General features: G+C 46.0%; 2 long non-coding RNA genes across 2 annotated transcripts; both read left to right on the top strand.

The window, feature by feature from the left end:
* Positions 1 to 3,811: 3,811 nt before the first annotated feature.
* LOC119400806 (uncharacterized) lies at positions 3,812 to 4,787 on the top strand. Its single transcript, XR_005185242.2, has 3 exons — positions 3,812 to 3,954; positions 4,024 to 4,105; positions 4,750 to 4,787. It is a non-coding gene; the product is annotated as an uncharacterized LOC119400806 (long non-coding RNA).
* A 1,831-nt stretch (positions 4,788 to 6,618) lies between these two features.
* Positions 6,619 to 17,036, top strand: LOC119399664 (uncharacterized). The gene is made up of 5 exons (XR_007416897.1): positions 6,619 to 6,876; positions 7,962 to 8,101; positions 9,468 to 9,648; positions 10,387 to 10,574; positions 16,436 to 17,036. It is a non-coding gene; the product is annotated as an uncharacterized LOC119399664 (long non-coding RNA).
* The last annotated feature ends 2,341 nt before the right edge of the window (positions 17,037 to 19,377 follow it).

Raw genomic sequence — 19,377 nt, 5'->3', positions numbered from 1 at the left:
GTCATTTCCCCTTGGCTGCCGTCATTCATGAAGTGTACGGTGTCGTCTGCGAACTGTAAATTGCTCAAATAGTCTGTTAATCTTTCTTCCTATTTCTTTCCACTCTAGTCCACTAATACGTCCAGACATGCAGTGAACAGCAGTAGTAATTGTATCTTGTTGTCGAACCTTTCTCGATCGTGACCTTGTTGCTTTTCTGGAGTAGCAGGGTAGCTGTGGAATAGCTTGTCTCATGTGGCTTGAGCCAAGACTTTAAAAACTGAAAGGCTCGTCGGAAGCGTGGAAGCCTTGGGATTTTGTTGGCGTGTGTATGTTCTGGCTCATCGTTCGGTCGTGCCTCTATGTAGTCGCGCTCAACGAGTTGCACATGGTGGCCTTCCTTCAAATGACCCTAAGCTTGAGTGACAATGGCAGATGTTACATTGGTTTATAAAATACCAGTAATCTAAAGTGTTTCCTTAACTAATTTTTGTGTGAGCTGCCGTGTTTTATTGGTGCCACTTTTACCACGGGCTACAAGTTGCAACTAGTATTCGGCTCGACTGTGCCTTGTTACCCGAACACATTGAGCTGCGAGTTTAACATGGTAATTAACTGAAATAATTAACTTATTGATTTGCATAAAAACTCAATGTCATATCAATTCACTTTACTGTATCTCGTGCTTTTGGTACAGAACAGACTTGTATGTGCCTTTGGCATTACCATACCAGGGTTTCCTGATCTAGAAAAGCCGTACCATCGGCTCATTAGCGGTAGTTGTGTGCTAAGAGCCAATATTTTTCATCACTTAGTATGGTTTTGCTTTTTCATTTTCATTCTTGCTTGAATCGCTAACGTGTCAGTTGTAGCCCGGCCCAAATAACCTCGGAATAGAGGATTCATTTTCTGCAGAAATTTTCACTGTTTTGTTTTTGACTGAGAAACACAAAAGCATGCGACATATTCAAGTCACGCGCTCGCATGCCTCTACTCAAGCGCTTCAGAACTAACTTTGATGGCTACACGGTTGCATTAGTTCATCGCCACAGTTTTACCATGCCGGATGGTTTGATGGTCTTCACGGCCTAGCTGGCGCAGAGGTTAAGTCGGCATCTACTGACCCAGTCTCATCTGGCACTTAGCATGGCTTCAACGTTTCACAAGTTTTTGTCGACAGAATGAGGTTTGCACGAATTGAGTTGGGAGCCTCGCAATGGAATTCCTGCATACAAGTCGCAACTTCTCTCCCCACTCGCAACTGACTACACCACGCTTATCAATGCGTGAACAGCAGTTTCTATTCTGCAACCATTGTAGAACGTGATGCCATACACAGTGCGGCGATCAACAAATTCAGCAGTGTATGTGTCGGTTTTCGCATGGAAGTGCTCGAGTAGCGGTGCGCAAGCACGCGCTCTATTTATGATTTCGCATACTTCATGGAATTCTACTTCAGCGTTGAAATGAGTGCTTGATTCTGAAGTTATCCCGAGGTGGCCTACCAACTTTGTAATTGACACGTTAGGCGATTCAACAATTTTAAAATCTACCGTTGCATGATAGGTAGCATTGAAAGCATCGTGGCTACCGCTATACACACTACCGCTTCATGTGCAGTTGGTAAGTTTTTCTCGGCTTGTTTTGTTCTTTTTCTACATCGTGGCCAACTTATCACTACAACCCGCTGAATAAGGCCAAGTCAGTGCAAACATGTCTTTGGTTAATTGCTGTTCGTCATTAGCAGCCATTTCTAACGAGGTAGGAAATATTGCAGCGAACATTTGGATTATCAATTAGTCTGATTTTTAGTTAACATTTAATTAATGTGACTTTTATCAATTACTGTATCACCTAAATTTGATGCTTTGCTCTTGTAATAGAACATCCTTGATATGGCAATGGGAACTGGTGCATACTGCCACGAACTATGCCTCATCGTTTGTTCTCTAGCTGTTTTGTGGCCAGCGTCTGGCCGCGCCCCGACTCGTCTTATCTATGTTTGAAGCAAAGCGCACGTTTCCTTCTTGTCTGTCGTATGTCTCACTAGCTGTCTCGTTTTGATAGGGAGAGTGTTTTGCCCTGTTGCCACCCGTCTAGTTCTCGAGGTAATCGGATGGCTGCGGAAAGAATAACGCCGCGGGGTTCCTTTTCCACCGACAATCGCCTACGCGCGTCGTTATGTGGGCCTCTTCTTCGCCTCCCGCATTATGCTTTGAATCTGTTGCGGAGCCAAAGTTCGCTTTAATAAACCTTGTTTTCTGAAAGAACCCGGGCGCCGTACATGGCTGCGTGACAATACTAACCAAATGTGCATTCACCTACTTTTGGGGCAATTGGTTCACTAATGGCAATAACCGCACCAACGAAGTAGTAGGTTTATTAAGAATTCTTCCTGAAAAATGAGCCTGCTAAATGTATACGCGAGAACAAGGCAACACAAGCTGCACGTGTTTCTCTTCTTCGGTCTCGTGTTTGCACGTCCACTCGTTTATGATTAGACGGTTAGTATTTACCCTACAGAACTTTTTTTTAGAGGGCAGCGAGTTAGGCTCCCATTGCATCATCAGTAACCACTGTCTCTAATGTCGTTGCAGCTCTACATACTCTTCGTGCCGCCGGGCCTAGCAACTGCAGACGAGGCCATCGTCGAGGAGTTTCAGCGCCGGCAAGGACCGCCACGAGGATCGTCGTTACTGCTAGCTTCAACATCGGCATCAAACAAAATGGCAGGTGAGCCTGCTAACGAGGCTGGCGAGGGTCACTGTCTTCCCCCACGACGGAAGTGCGTGTAATAGCTTCAGGTTTAGCGAACACTAGGCAGGTAGGTAGCTGTTAGGGGTTTCCGTCGTGGGGGCAAGACCCATCTGGAATGTCGTTGCACTCCCGGCCACCACTTTGTGCCAGTATCTGGTGTGGAATGTGGTGTTCGCGGTTGCAATACGGCACCCGGAGTTATCGCGTCAGCCTTTAACATTTCAGAACCAGCGTTGACTTCAATCCGGACATCATCGACCCAGGTTGGTTTTTTTCTTTCTTTATCTTGTCAACCCCTGCACTCGTCCTCGTCTGTCACGTTTCTTCTTGTCAGCATTAATTTATTTGTGCTAAATGTAGTCATCACTAGATCCTAAATTTTGTAATCTAGTTAAATCTTCAGGTGAACGTTAAAGAACCCCAGGTGCTCGGAATTTCCGGTGCGTACACTAGTTTGTCATAGTCGTATCACTTTGGGACTTAAAACCCTAAGAATTAGATAATTAAGTCTATTTATGCCTTCCTTTTTTCTTCTTGCACTACGATCGCAATGTCATATTCCCTGCTGCTGCCAACCTGTGCAAGGAGCGAGGACCTTCATCAAGCGGTCCTCGCCTTTTAGTTTCGCTCCTTCCATTAACCCTTGTAATAATAATATAATATAATAATAATAAATAAATAATAATGGCTACTGTCAGTCGATTACTGTCGGTTTTATTACAGTCCGCGTCTTTCCAGTTGTGTGTCATTGCGATGTTAACTTTGCCCTAATTTATTTTCTCGCCAGGCGCATATGGTTGCGGCCTTGGCCAGTCTCTCACCTGATCCAAGATTCTGGAGCAGTGCTGATGGTGAGTGCCTGTCATTAAGGAGTACAGATTTTTGGGATAGTTGGTGGTTTGCTATAACTGACTCCTTAGTGCTGGAAAGAAAGGGCGTGAAAGACTACAGGACATGCGCATGTCCTATCGTCTTTCACGCCTTGTCTTTCTAACGCCATGGCATAATTTCTATCATGCCTTCTGTGTGCGCTTCGGTCTTCTAACGAGCATCCCATCTGTTTCAGGTCGCATGATTCGGTGTTCTTCATCTCATCCGCTTGAGCGGATGGGGCGAATGAAGAACACCGCGTCCTGCGCAACGGTCATGCGTAATAGTGCAGGTGTCCTGCACAGTTGCGCATGACGTCTTGCCCGACGCCGCCCTACACCGGTTCGCGTAAGTTAAAGCTGTCCTCTTGCCTCGCGAACTAGTCGGGAGTAACGAGCTATTCCCGTGTCGTTTCAGCTCGTCAACTTTCGCTTCTGGCAAAAGTTGATTCGGCGTTCTTCCCCGGCTGGAGCGTGCCATCCGCTGTGTGGTACCTCTCGTAAGTACAAGTCGTATACTTCGGCAATGCATGTACGTAATGTATTTCACGACTGGTGCCAACCATGGTGGCTTAGCAGCTGAGGCGTCGTGCTTCTAAGCTTCAGGACACGAGCTCAATTCCCAGCTACGGATGCTGCATTTTGATGTAGGTAAAACGCAGCAACACCAGTGCACACTAATCGCAGATTGAAGCATGACATTTTTTCTTCAGTGTAACGACTCCCTCTCTGTTCAGACATGGGGCTAACCAATAGCTGGGTAGGAATCTACCAAGTAGCCCCCCCCCCCTGCCTAGCTTCTCAGGACATCAATAAAGTTGTTTACTACTACTACTACTCTCACTACTTCTATCAGCAATCTCAGTGCTAAAGCTGAGCAAATGGGGCCACTAGAGCAAATCTGGCTCTAAAGCGAAGGTTGGCTTCCATGAAAGTGTACTATCATTGCTTAACCATAACATTTTCTTTTTCAGTCCGTGAATACTGTACCTAGATTTTCGTGAATGTTAGCAGGGCTCTGGGTGGTTGAAAGTAATTAACAGTTCTCTGCCATATACGATGTGCCTTGTAATCGTATCGTTGTTGTGGCATGTAAGACTGCAGAATTTGATTAATGTAACCAATGATGCGTCTGTCGTTGCAGCTCTGCAAACTGTTGGTGTCGCCAGGGCCACGTGCTGCTAACAAAGGCCATGGACAAGGATTGAGCTGCTTCCCTGGCAATTAACAGAACACAGTCATTGTTACCTGCTTCATCAGCGGCATCGAATTGGTAAGGGTGTGGTGTGAGAGTAACAGGGCTGGCGAAGGTGGCATGCTTTCAACGACCATTGCCACTTGCCAGTTTTCTTGCGCCATTGAATCTAGAGGTTAATCGTGCAGGGAACCATGTAGCTAAACTTCGGCACAGTTGTTGCCGCGTTAGCTCTTCTCCACGATGAAACCGAAAGGGGACCACCTGGTGGGGCGGCGCATATTGCTTCGGGCTTTGTAAACCTGAAGTCGTATGCGTCTTTAATGGCAGGTCGTGGCCGCAGCGAAGGACAAGCAACACAACACTCACAAACACTATAGTTTTACCCTAGGCAGATCGTGTACAGGGCGTCCTGGGAAGGCTGGCGCTGGACTGTAAAGACCAACATAGGTGGGTATTACCTTGCCGGTGCTTGTCATTCGGTGGGTAGTACTCTGCCAGTGCCTGTCTACGCATACGTCCACCCACTAAGTCCTGCTGCGGCCACTGTCACCACACTAGTCGTGTGGCAAGGGGGGACGTTTAGCGGACACTAGGCAGGTTTTAGCTAACACTAGGCAGGTTGCAGCTTTTGGAAGTCCCCTTGCGTTTTCATCGGGAGGAGGGCACACTTCGGATTCCGTTGCACTCTTGGCCGCCGTTTCGTCCCGGTTAATTCTAGTACGAAACGTGGGTCTCCGCGGGTGCAAGACAGCTTAGTTTTCTCAGCTGCTTAATTGTTGTCGCGTTAACTCATGCCATAGACTTGTATCAGCAGCCAAGCGAGTAGTAGCCACGATGGATGTACAGGCAAGTTTTTCGTATTCTATAACTCTCAGGTCTACGCTTAACAGTTCCTGTGAGTATATTGCAGTCGCTGTCCTTCTACGGTCACACTTGCCGTCCGGTTTGTCTTCGAGCCTGGTCTTCAATGATCCTGACCTTGGAGGAGAACGTGCATGGATCACTCGTGGGCCTCGCAGTTGAGATTGGTACGTGCTGTGCATCGACCATGTTTCTTCTACTTTCCTTATTTCAAGAGTTCTCCCCCAATTGTCGTTTCAGTCCCCGGTGGCCATATTAGTATGCTGAACGCAAGGTGGCTGCCATGTTCCTGCGTGGGTCCATACAAGCCCCAGAGCCAGTGTTCGAGTGCTGTCGAATAAGTTCGAGCGCCATCAGTAGACAGGAGTTCAAATCTTGTTCAGTCAGGCAAGACGTCTGGCCTTCAGTGGCTGCTTTGCAACCTCTCGAATATAAGCTATAAACCTGTAAGAGTGCAAGTACAATCGTGAGCAGTACAAGCAGGAACTCGAGAGCGCATGGCAGGGAGATGTGCGGTTGCCACTGTTACTGGAAAGGGTGCTGCAGTTTTACTAAATGTCTGCACACCTGCCTCTTTATTGCTGATAAAAAAAAATACTGCAGCTGACTGCGTATCTCGGGCCACTCGAGAGTATAAGGCGGGTATGACAAGCAGAAGCACGGCAGTGTGCCGCCTATACATATCATCGTTTTGGGACGTTAAACCACAGCAATTATTATAGTGTGCCGTCTATAGCTCCATGCAGAATACTGCTTTTCCATTAGCTTGTGTGCGTGTAACACAAGAAATTGGGATACAGCAAATAGACTTTAAAAACCGGTACTTTGCTGCGCATGACTGCTACACTAGGTGCTGCAATATCAAGCTCTTGTCACATTTCACGCATCGTAAAAGTGGACGTGTGGTGGGAGTGAGTTCGCAAAAGAGCGTCACCCTTTTTACATTATTTTCAGCGCTACCGAAGTGTCGGTCAAATTGGGGTTTGATGCTATTCGCCGCACGCTCGTGTGTTCTGTCGTAATGCTCGTGATAGTACATTGCGCATATTCAGGACTACAAACTGCCCTGTATGACATTACAGGTCCTCAACCTGCGCAACCTACAACTGTCTTCGTTTGCACCAGGAGAGGAGAGCCCATCCCCATAGCATTTCCCTGCTGGCGCTGAGCGGGTCTTCCTGGTTGACATCCTCTCAACCAGCATAGCCTCGCGTGAGAACCTCTTATACTTCTAGCAATACGGTGAATGACAATGAGAGTATGGTTTAGCAGAGTGTACTGTTAGGCTAACTGGTGCGTAGCTTAAGATTTGTGGCGCATACTGAGAAGGAAAGAGAAGACGGGACGCCAGCATCCCATCTAGCCTTCTCTCTCATTCCTAGCTCTCAGTTTACACCACAAACCTTTCGTTAATGGGGCCATGACTCCGAAATTTCCATCATAATCAGTGCCATGTGGGTTAATCCTCGTACGTCCACAAACAAGCTTGCGAAATTTGAAGTGCATTTGGTCGAGCACCTTCTTGGTAACGAACATTTTAACAAACACGAGAGCGGTACTGAGGGTCGGGCAACAGTGGCACACTTGTGAACTGTGACGTAACAAACTGCTTGCCTTGCGAGCATCGGCATTCCGGCAAATGGGTTTGTTCCGTAGCCAGCTGCCATGCTGTCAAGCTATTTCGGCTTTCTTCAGCTTCGCATTGAAACTAAACAAGTTCGCAGCTGCTGAAACTTTGCTAGAAGATGACTTCACTCCATGCAGCACACGTCGCACATGCCATGGCAAAATGGGAGTTGCCGATGGTCGTGCAGGTTTATAGCCGCCGACTTCAGGGCTTATTTTGCACTGAAACATTGTTTTGCAATCCAATTTTCATATATGTACAGGCACAATAGACCCTCTACTTCTATCTTTTGCTGAAAACCACAAACCGTTTGACCATGTCATGTTCCCTTTTAGACAATGGAACACTGGTTTCAAAAATTCATACAATCGTAGACTTGGTTCACACACAGCTGTGCTGAAACATGCTGGCTTTTCATGGCACTCGCACCCAGTGGCTTGGCAGCTACGACGTTGCGCCGATCAGCACTAGGACGAAGACCACAGTAGATGCATTTAGCTGGGAGCAAAATGCAGACAACTGCGTAGTTGTAAAATTAGGTGCCCATTAGGAACTCCATGAAATAAAGAGCCCCAAGTCCAACCTGCACGTCATCTTGCCGTAGTTTTGGAAAATAGAATCTTAAATTTGAATTATTTCTACTTAATAACTACGAGACGTGTCGATGCAGCTTTGCAAAGGGGCGGCGACACCTGTACTATGGACTGCAAAACCAGGAAACACTGACAAGGAGGTGCACCGCCAGCAATTCAGGGACCACTGAAATAGCCATCATTGCTGCGAGCTTCGCTAGCGGCACCAACTTGGCAGGTGAGCCCATGATAGGCTGGCAAGGGTGGAGCATGTTCACAGTATATTGCCACTCGCCATAGTTTCCTGGTACCGCCAAACTTCGAAGGTTGCATGGTAATTTAACGTGTTATCTAGTGCTTATAGCTTCCCCTCGCTCAGCGAGCTTCCACTCATGCTCGGGCTGCTCAGGTTAGTTATGTGAGACGTACACCATTACATTATCCCTTTGCGAGACGCATTATTGACTGTCTATAAATGTGTGGAACTTACACTGATGCCAATGTTCTGGAGACCAAACTTAAAGCAAGTGGATGTGGTAGGATACTGTATATTACAGTGATTAATTGCAATTACAATGTAAATAACGTAATTATTGTACATTCAGTAATGCTATAGTTATTCATAGACTGAATTCAACGACGCGCTCAAATTACGTGCTATAGTTATCTGCTGGCCCACGTCCAACGTCCCGTTAAACGCTGTACTGCCTTCATCAAAGCATTCGTGTAGCAAAATATTCCAACCATAAGTGATATAAAGGAACCTTAGCCAACAAGAATTAATTTACCATCAGCTCAGGGTTTGTGGTCATTTCCTTGCCCACAGTGCACAGAAAAGTCGAATCTCCAAATGACGACGCTACATGTGTCCCAAAGGGTTATAGGGATGTGCGAATATTCGAGCACTTAGAATAATATTCGTTACATTGAGTAACGAATATTACAGTATTCGAATTCGCTTCGACACGAATTTAATTATTCGAAATTTAGAAGTGTTCGAAATGAACGAATAGGCGCATATTAAACTGCATGTAACCTTCTTGTAAAGGTTGTTTCACTGCAGTCTATGCCGTTTCAGTCTATGCAGTCTATGATGTTTCTATGCCGTTAAAACGCCTGTCCAGGAAAAATCCGCACTACTGCAAAGCCTCATTATAAGGTTAAATGAACGTATTGTCGTCACATCGATTAATCATTTTTATAGTGTAAGAGCTTGTTATACGGGCTTATATGATCTAAGTATAGTAAATTTTAAGTTAACGTATTTTACCAGTTATCACTTGCATCCTCCTGAAATTCAAATCCTGCTACTATTCAGAGTTGCTTCCGCTTTGAACCAAAAAGAATTGACATTCGCAAGTCTCGTTCCAATGAAAAAAAAAATATTGTGCAGGTTGGTTCGGTCATGACAAATATGCCCATTTTTCTTTATAGTATATGATATGTACTGTTAGATTCGAAATTATTCGCTTGGAACCTACAATTTACTACTCGCACATCCCTAGTTATATGCACTCTAGCCACCTCGAGTACGTTGCGTATATCGGTAAAACAGGTGCATCACGTCGTGCCACGATTAACAGGTGGCTGGCTTTTCCTTGCAGCACTGCATCTGGTGCACGCAATGGACGATCCCGCAGGTCCTTCGTGTATTTCATCCAGCCCTTGCTCCACCAAAGACGACTTCCGCGGTTTGACCGTCCCTCAGCCGACAGTTTCTCCTCCCTGCTGGTGCCCACTGCTTTCTCGTAATGGACCTTTGCTCGGCGATCTGCAGTCACTTGCGTAAGTACATCTACATTGAGTAACAAGAATCGAGATGTGAGGGAAGAAGACAAGCAAGCACAGACTCCCAACTCGGTTTATTGTTTAAATGTACACGCACATTATCTGACCACACATAACCAAGCTAACTGAAGAACGCATGTGCAAGATATTACGAAAATTCCCAAGCAGTACGACAAAAAAAAGTGCGTAGAAAAGTAAGATCTGCAACATGAAGCCGAAAGTACAGATTACGTAGCACTCAAAGAATTCTTTGCGAGTACTCACTTGAGCAGTTATCCGCACATTTCTACATGCAAAAGGCTTGGGTCATTTCTCGTGTCGGTTTATTTCCATCAGAAACCTGTTTGTCAAAGAGCACACCCCAACAAAGTGAGTCGAGTCAGCGCTTGTCTTCCCGTAAGTGTGTCCGCTGAGAGACTTTCCATAATGCATTCCTACCAAATCTCCGTTTTCTATGCTTTTAATTTTACAAGAATAGTGCTCAAGTATTCAAATGAACAATTTAGCGCTAGGCAACGCACAAACTTTTGCTTCCAGTTGTTTGTGCCATAATGGTCTGGTTTCGACGTCAGCGCTTGCATCAGTCGGCACCTGTAGTGGCCATATTGGTAGCGACAGAATGCGGTTATCTCGAGCAATTACACATATCAAAAATTATACTAGACAATTCAGTGTCATTTCAATCCAGGAGCACCTTGACCTGTCAACATGAAGGTGGCTCACTTTTTCTTCTAGCTTGCCAACTTTCGCACCTGGCACACGCAAGGGACAATCCTGCCAGTCCTTGTACGTCATCCACTCCTTGCTTCAGAGAAGATGACGACCCCACTAGACCGTCCCTCAGCAGACGGTGTTTCTTCTTCATGCTATCACCCACCGCGCTCTACTGGTGGGCCTTTGCTGCGTGATCTGCAATAACTCGCGTAAGTATATCTACATTGAGTAGCAAGGGTAAAGTGCTCACGGAATCAAGTGCAACAATTCAGGGCTAAGCAATGCAGAAACTTGCGTTTTCAGTCTTCAGTTCGTGCCATGTCGGCGTCATTTCGACGCGAGCACTTGCGTCAGCCAACAGTGCCTTTAGCAGCCGGAATTTAGCAGCCGTAATGACAAGACACGGTAATCTGGAGCAGTTGTTTTGCTTTCGTTAAAATGAGAAAAAAATCGCAGCATATCCACGGAGTGAATGAGTGGGCGAAGCTGCGGAGGTTCATCGGTAAACTGTGAATCTTCCGTGAATCCTGCCCAGTACATCATCACCGACGTGAGATAGGGCGCGTTTATACTAAAGGTTCGATGAGAGTTATAACGACTTGCAGCTCCCTTTAACTGTACATGTACGCTGTGAATTTCCATTGTTTAGAAAACCATTGCTTTAGAAAACATCTGACGTCTTTCGTTAAGCAGCTGGCGCCTTTTCGTTTTGCTTTTAGAAAACATCTGGCGCCTTTCGTTGGTTTATTCAATCAATCAACGGCGTTTTGAACAATTTTTATTGTTTAACCACGCACAGGAGAAATCTCACCAGGCACTACCTTGGAGGTAAACAATGGCTGCTAATGGGAATGAGAGACAGAAGTCGGCTTTTAGCTAACACTTACACTTCTACTTCTACTAAAGTTTCCTACTGGAACATGCCAATGGCTGCTAATGGGGAATGAGAGACAGAAGAATTCGGCTTTTAGTTAACGCGCACGCTGCGAATTTTTTATTGTTCAACAACTCACAGGAGAAATCTCCCACCGGCACCACCTTGGAGGTCAAGATCTGGTACTAGCATTAAGACTGGTTACGCACTACGACGGGGGACGAACGGATGCCGCTTTAAGGAGCTTCGCCCCTAAAAAAGCACAGCAATACTCTAGATAACAAGACATTACATTTTTTCATGAGTTGAGTGCAGCACTGAAAACATAATACATGTGACCCTGCTCTGTTTTTAACCAAGCGAAGCAGGAATTTCGAGCCAAGATGAAGTTGGCAAAACACTTCCACTATATAGTGAGATTGCCTCAGCCTCTTCGCAACATTTTTGGCGAGCTGTAGTGCAACTTGACACCTTTTCATTAATAATGTATCTAATAGTAATGCTGCAATTGCATCTGCCTTTAATTTTCAGGCTGTTATCTACTCAAAATAATTGCAAATCAGGGTGTTGGAACGGAACGAGAACCGAAAACGAAAAAAAACGATATTTTTGACAGGGACGAAAACGTAACCGAAACTTTTATCTATTTCGTTCCGGAGTGAAACCGAAATTTTTTCAATCGTTTTTCGGTTCACGAGAAAACTTCGCAGACCGGAACAACTGAGCTCATGCAATGTGAGCATATCTCAGGCAAGAATCCCAAAGCAAAGATATGTTGAAATTGTGCGAAAAACGAAAACAGTGGCAACCAGAGATGTTTATGTTAATGCAAGTGGACTTTTGGGGGCATGTCACGCAGGCCAAAGTGGAGAGGGCATTGTCGGCGCTGAAGTTTGTTACAGCGAAGGCTCTTATGAGATCACAACAGCTGATTTTGGCACCATAGTTGTCCGCCGTCGCCCGTGTCCCTGACCACTATCGCGTGAAGTAAGAAAAAATGAGAAACAAATTTATAGGATCGGATGGGATTTTAACCCGCGCCCCCTGCGTGACAGTCCAGTATTCCACCACAGTGCCACGCTGGCGCTTATAACTCCTTCGCAAAAATACTCTATACAGGCGTCTAGTCGGGCAAGGAATCATGTTAACACATGTAATACAGCGTGGCAGAAGAGTAAAACAACCAGCCATCACACAATGCTAATTCCGCAAAGAGTGTGTGGTTTAATGCTTCCCACCCACTGCAAAGTGCTCAGCCATAATTCATCGTCATCAGCCACAGCACAAAGCGCACATAATGCCTTACAGATGTGTAGCGGCTACCACGAGTCTCCGAAGAATCACGAAAAATGACATAGTGGGAACTTCGGTACTTCAGAAAAATTACGATTTATGGCGTAGTGAGTACCCTGCATGTGTACTTGTATCAGCTGCCCCAAGAGACTCTACAACGGGCTCTACAAAGTCCGCTCTTCTAACTTTCGCTGTGACTGTGCTGCGTATTCCGCGCAGGCCTGGCAATCTTTTTATCAAAACAGCGGTCTCGCACATCAGAGTGCACTCAGTGACGTGCTGCTTCTGGGATCGTGCTCACTCCCTTGACACAAAGCACTGAGCCCACTAAAAATCGTGATTGAATTTGGAAAAAAATAAATACTATGACTTTGAAGGGTATGGTTTGTGCTAGTTGGTAGGAATTCATCGTACAGTTACTTCCGCTCCTCTGAAGAACGTGTTTTACCCTTGTCCCGCTTTCTTAGGAGGAAGGCAAATAACTAGTGAATCAAAACAGCAAGTTGGGCGAGTTGGTAGTTAGACAGTTTGCTGAGGGCTGCGCGACCCGGACTGAGGACTGAGAGAGACGTACCCAGCGCTTGTTTGTGTACGTGTCTCTCAGTCCTCAGTCCGGGTCGCGCTGCCCTCAGCAAACTAAGCAAATAACTACATCACAAATCAAATGTTTTTTTAATGATTACTTTAGCTTCAAATTTTTCCATAAAAAAAACGTTACGAACCGTTACGGAACATTTTCTTTTCGTTCCGGAACAGAAACGGAACGGAACTTTTTGCGGTGGAACGACGAAACGAAAAACATTTCGTTCCGACACCCTGCTGCAAATTTCCTCCCTTGCAATGTGTGATAGCATTTGATCTCGCTGTGTCACATGGTCGTGTTCCAAACTTGGTGTTAAAACTAGATATCTGTGTCTATCGGCAAACTAGTGTATAACTCTAAAACAACTGCGTCGTGTCTCACAATAATTGACAAGTGGTTCTCTTTTCTTCTAGCTTGCCAACCTCTGCTTCTGGTGCATGCAATGGGCGATCTTGCCGGTCCTTCGCGTACGTCCTCTAGCCTTTGCTTCATCAACTTCCGCAGTCGAACATCCTTCAGACGAGCGTTTGATCTCCGATAGGAAGTCTGCAGTGAATCGGGCAAGTACATTCTTTTTCTGGTGGCGCTTCAGTGACCAATGTGTTTGCATATCGCTAAGCGCTGGCGAGCCTTCATGTTATAAAATATTCTGCAGCATTGGGGACAATCATCTATTTGAACCCTGTCTTACCATATCGTGTTAAAGGAGAGTAGTGGGCATTTGTAATGTGCGCGACCGCAGACGCCTGGAGGGAATTGTGGTATGAGTGGGTTGGTCCAGTTTCATGGTGTGATAGCAGCGTGGGTAATGGGTTTTGAAAGCATGTGCGTGTCAGCAGAAAGATGTCCATGTGTTAGTATGCCTGTACCGGCTGCCCCGGGTATCTACATAGTTTGTTAGTATGCGAGCAAGTCTGGTAAAAAGAATTTGTTTATCGGAGCGGTACTTATTGAAACTATTCGAAATGGTCTCCTTGGGCACGGATACATTGCTGCCAATGCGATTGCCACGCTGCAAAGGCTCCCTTAAAGTCCGGTGCCGCGACTTATCGCAGACCGACAGCCCGTTAAATGGTAGGAACACCGTCGAAACTGGCCTCTCGGGCTTTTCCTGAACTTTGGCAACAGGAAGAAGCCTGCCGGGATCGCATCACGGCTGATGGAGCCCTGACGTGTGCCAGGATGTCTGTGAACCAGGCAGATCCGTCAATTCCATAGTCTTTCTACTTTACTAACAAACCCTTTCTATTCCTGCACTTCCTATTTTATTACCTCGCGCTGCTTTTGCTACCACCAAATACACTGCAGTGTACAATGATCAATTTATGTGGAAATAACCTCCCTGTCTTTCCGTTATTCTCCTCCTCATGTGGAAATAAGATGCTTGCGACGGGTTAACGAATCCTGTAGGTTGCGAAAGCTTCCAAAGGCTGAAACTAGTTACTGTTCCTAGGCTAAGCAGGCATTTGGCTTTGTCATAAGTAGTGTCCCCCGTAAACATGTCTGATGTGTACCTTACCAAATGAATGAACAGATTGATTTCTACGACTGCATGTGCTCGCCACTATTGTTGTGCTTAGTGTTTCATGGGTAGAAGGTAATGCAACTTCTAATACGAAATGCATTTAACTGGCAATTTAACCACTTGACTATCTCGTCTAGATTGAGCACACGGGTGCACCTGGACACATATGCTTATGAGACACGGACTCCACTGTGGAACTGCATCTCTGTTGTTAACGAATCCTGTAGGTTGCGAAAGCTTCGAAAGGCTGAAAATAGTTACTGTTCCTAGGCTAAGCAGGCATTTGGCTTTGTCATAAGTAGTGTCCCCCGTAAACATGTCTGATGTGTACGTTACCAAATGAATGAACAGACAATTAAGCTAAGGAAACCATAGGGGACATTACTTGTTCTGAAATCTAGTGCAATATAAATTGAACGGAATTAAAGTGGACGAAAAAGCAGCCATTACGTCGGTGGGATCTGACCACACAACCTTCAGAGTGCACGTCCAATGCTCTACCAATCGAACTTTGATGATAGGAGTGTCCCCGTCCTCTGTGTTCGGAATCTCTGTACATGTAATCCCTAGAAGTGTTCGCCAGCGGCACTTGTAGGTAAAATGGGGAGTGAAACTTTTTTCACCAGAGGGTGTCACGTGGCACGTGACCTGTGCACGAGACGGCTGATGGCCAATAAACCCTCTCAGCGTGAGTTTTTGGGCGAGTTGGCTATTCAAGAAAATTTCAACAGCGCGGAAAAACACGAACGGACGAAACGGGAGCTGACACGGATAAGCGCTGACCTCCAACTGATTTTTAATTTGGAAAAGACTCGTATGTAGTGAAAAATTGCGCTGCGCAGAAGAGTATGTGCCAAGCACCGCGCAAGAAATACGTCGGCCAAACTTCAAGATGCCTCAACGTACGCTTGCGTGAACACCGCTGGGGTGTGCACAGCTGCAACTCCGGACGTTTGAGCGCGCATTGCAGGCGGTGTGGCTGTCTGCCTGTTCACAATCAAACAGAAGTGCTCCTCAAAAGTAAAAATGTGCTTACTAGAGAAATTGTATAGGCGGCGCACATTGCTCGTTTGGGGGAAGCACGCATCAGCATGCCTTCCATTGATTTGCACAAAAATCAATAGCTTATCTTTTATATGCCAATGCACTCGGAAGATAGTGTTTACAATTTTTTAAATTGTCACCGGTTATCGCTTACGCGCGGTGCTTGGCACAAGTTCTTTTGCGCAGCGCAATTTTTCACTACGTATATGCGTCTTCTCCGAATTAAAAATCAGTTGGAAGTCGGCGCTTGTCCAGGTCAGCTCCCTTTTCATCCGTCCTTGTTTTACCGCGCCGTTAAAATTTTCTTGACAATAAACCCTCGTATGCGAACCAGAGGTATTAACTGTACCAGCTCGAGGTTCCCGCTACAAATCAATTAAAGGCAATTTTTTTTCCTAGAGGCTCATTTCTTTGTTACACACAACGAAATAAACCCAGCAGACAATCAGCCCAGGGAATATATAGGGGATATTGTTGTCTTTACTGTAGCGTAGCAATTATTTTAATTGAAACGAATTAAAGCGGACGCAAAATCGCACTTTCTGTCCGTGGGATTCGAACCCACAACTTCCGTATATCCCGTCCGATGCTATACCAATTGTAGAAAAAGAAAATCCCGTTCTTTCGTCCGTTCCTAGGCCAAGCAGAAATTGGGTATTGTCTCAAATATTGTCCCCCGTGAACTTGCGTTGCTGTGCGTACCTTGTGTATGTACACCACATCTAAACATGAAATCTTGCTGTCTTTACAGCTTTTCGACCTTCGATCTCATCCGGTCGGTGCTATGTCCAAACCCGCATTGCCTTCCGCGTCCGGCCTGTGCCTCTTGGGTGGCCAAGACAGTCCTCCAGATACCCCTGTCCTGCGGCCATGGCGTACCTTCGTTCACAACAATCCACCTTCCGGTTCCTGCTTCTTCCTTGCCTTCTGGGGAATGCATCGTGCAAGAAAGCCCATCGCTGTGGCCCGCCCTTCTGTCTTCACTCCGCGGGAGGACTCTCTTCGGCGTTGCTGCTCGTCGTCACTCCGCTGTGACCACTAGCGGATGACCAGTGGGCGACGGACTGCATCTCCCTTTGCCCCCGCGAGACATGCCAGCGACCTCTGGAATCACCCTGGGCTACCAGCTATCCGTGAGAAGCTGTGCAACACCTTCACGTCGATGATCTAAAACCTACTATCGTACAGAGCTGTTCGAAGGATACTCGCAAGGCTTACAGAATCTATCGCACCTCAGAATGGTGCTCTGTTCAGCGGACATACAGTGAATCTAGTGTTTTTATCGACTATTTTAAATATATTGGGCCCAAGTGGTTGATTAAATTACGCAAGTGTAACGTTTGGTGCAACGTTTTACCGTCATGCTCGTATTTCACCACCATACGACTGCAGTGCGATTGATCGACCCATCTGCATGTTTTTGTTAGCCATGAGAGGCATCCATTCACATTATGCAATGTAGTGGCATATTGATGCTCTTTTGCATTAAGCTGCAGTGGAAAGCAGGACAACTTGGTACAGATTGCATCTATCAGTCTGTGCGGCAGGGAGGCTCCCTTCTGTGTGTGCATGTGTGTGCACGCGTTTGTTGCGTATCTCGGGAGACGCTCTCTCATTTCGCCCATTCACAACTCATCTCGGTGGCTCCTTCGGTTCGGTCTTCAGGTTATCGCGAGGACGAACTCGGCATGTTCTTGCTTGTCCAATTAAGCGGTTCAGCTGAAGCGTCTCCAATGTTTACGTGGGAGTGATCAAGTCGCATTCTTTCAAATCTGTTCGCTTCAGGCGTCCCAGTCGGAGGGCGTCCGGAGTATTAGTATATCCTCCATCGCTAGCAGTTGAACAGCCCCATCTCTCTGATCAAGGTCCCAGACTTCATTTGTGAGTGTCTATTACGGTCTCCGCTCCGTCTCAGCTGGTACGTGCTTTCCAACTTGGCAATCAGCTTTGCATGATTTCGTCTTGCTTCGCCCTGTCGGTGAACATGTAAGAGCATCAATATGCCAAAAAGCGCACAATGTGACTGGAGGGGTATGTGGGGGCGGGCCATAATCATGGCAAACAAAACTTTGTCTGTTGGGAGTCTGTTTCGACATGTATGACGCGTAATGCTTACCTTTTTATTTAGTCTGTTACTGTTGTGTTCTGATATATGCTTTCGTAGGAAACGTATACGGGGGACAATAAGCACCGTGTGGCAGCAAAACGGTGTGCCTGTACTTTTTGAGTGAAGATTGTTTCTCGGTGAAGTTATGGAATGATGATAAATTGTTAATCATGGAATCGTAATCACGTGCTGTTTAGCGCATTTTGAAGGTTTCGAAGCTTTTTTTTTACCAGATTGGTTTCCTCTAAGGTAGTGTGTGCACCATGTGTTTATGCAATAAAGATAAATGCAGTGAATACATTTTCTTAAATCACTTTAGTCCGGATACAACTTTACACCGGAGAGGCACCGCCCAGATAACCTTGAAGCACGGCAGCCGGTCGCCTCAGTGACCAAATAGTCCCGCTCATGCACTCGGCAATGTTCTCCAAAGGCGGGGGTCGCCGTCCGTCTGGCTCTTGACGTCAGCCTAGAGTGCGTGCTCATGTGATGCAGGTTTGTGTGCACAAGCCTTTGAGTAGGAAGTGTTGCTGACTTCTAAAGTCCTATCAGTCAGTCCAGTAAGGTGCAAAGTTTCATTTCAAGCCTTTATTAGTGCGACATCATTCAATGAAAAATGCTTAGAAGTATTGAGGCTTGTGTTAAATTGCCTGTTATTTGCTGATCTGCATATCTGCAGCTGCACAATGTTTCTTTCTAGTATTGTTCCAGATTGACCAAGTACTTCTAAGCGTCTGCCATTGTATTTTTTTCCTTCCTTTGGCTGAGACATGGTTGCTAGATGGCTTGTCCGATTGAGAGTATGTATCGGTATTCCACTCTACTCCACAGTACTACCACTTGTCGTCTTCGCCCAGTAAAGTGTTAATTCCCATGTTGATGCCATATTTGTTCCCTGACTATACGTGCAGATTTGCAAACTGTGTTCTTCGTCAAAGGACTTGTTCTGTTGTGTTCGTTTGCATTCTTTGTTGTTCCAAACATAAATTTTGCGATTGCTGCACTTTGTTCAAATAAAACACACGTTGTGTGTTATGTAATTTCTTATTGAGCGCTCGCTAGTGCTCGCCTAGCTTAGCGCTTCACTGCACAATCGGGCTCGCCGTGCCAGTCAAGGTGGTGAAAGCATGGAAAGTGTGGTAAGCATGGTAAGTGATACGTTAATGGTGTAGATAGTAGCTGAGAAGCAGTTGAGCTGCTGGAAGAAATATTTCGTATGCTGAAATGTCTCAGAATCGCTCAGACATTGTCGAACTTCACTGAGATGCTTTACAAAGGTAAGTTTGCCCTTCCATAGTTACTGGCAGTTACCAATCAGGGCCACCGCCAGCGGAGGGGCAACTGACCCCCTAGCAATACTGCCTGCTCCATTTTGCCCCCTCCCGCTCTAACATGTTCAAAACACAGCGCATAAGTTCCCAGCCTAAATGCCCCCCCCCCCCCCTGAAGGAACTCTCTTTTAGTGGATCTCTCCCGATAAAAATCCTCCCGCCGCCCCAGTTACCAATTAACCGTAATTGTTCTTTCATATAAACGAAAACAATTTTTTTGAAATAACGCTGAAATATCGCATTTCCCTGATTTTT

This window comes from Rhipicephalus sanguineus, chromosome 7 (assembly GCF_013339695.2).
Source record: "Rhipicephalus sanguineus isolate Rsan-2018 chromosome 7, BIME_Rsan_1.4, whole genome shotgun sequence".
Taxonomy (NCBI): Eukaryota; Metazoa; Arthropoda; class Arachnida; order Ixodida; family Ixodidae; genus Rhipicephalus; species Rhipicephalus sanguineus.
Note: the sequence above shows the minus strand (reverse complement) of the source record. Positions and strands in the feature narration are given on the sequence as shown.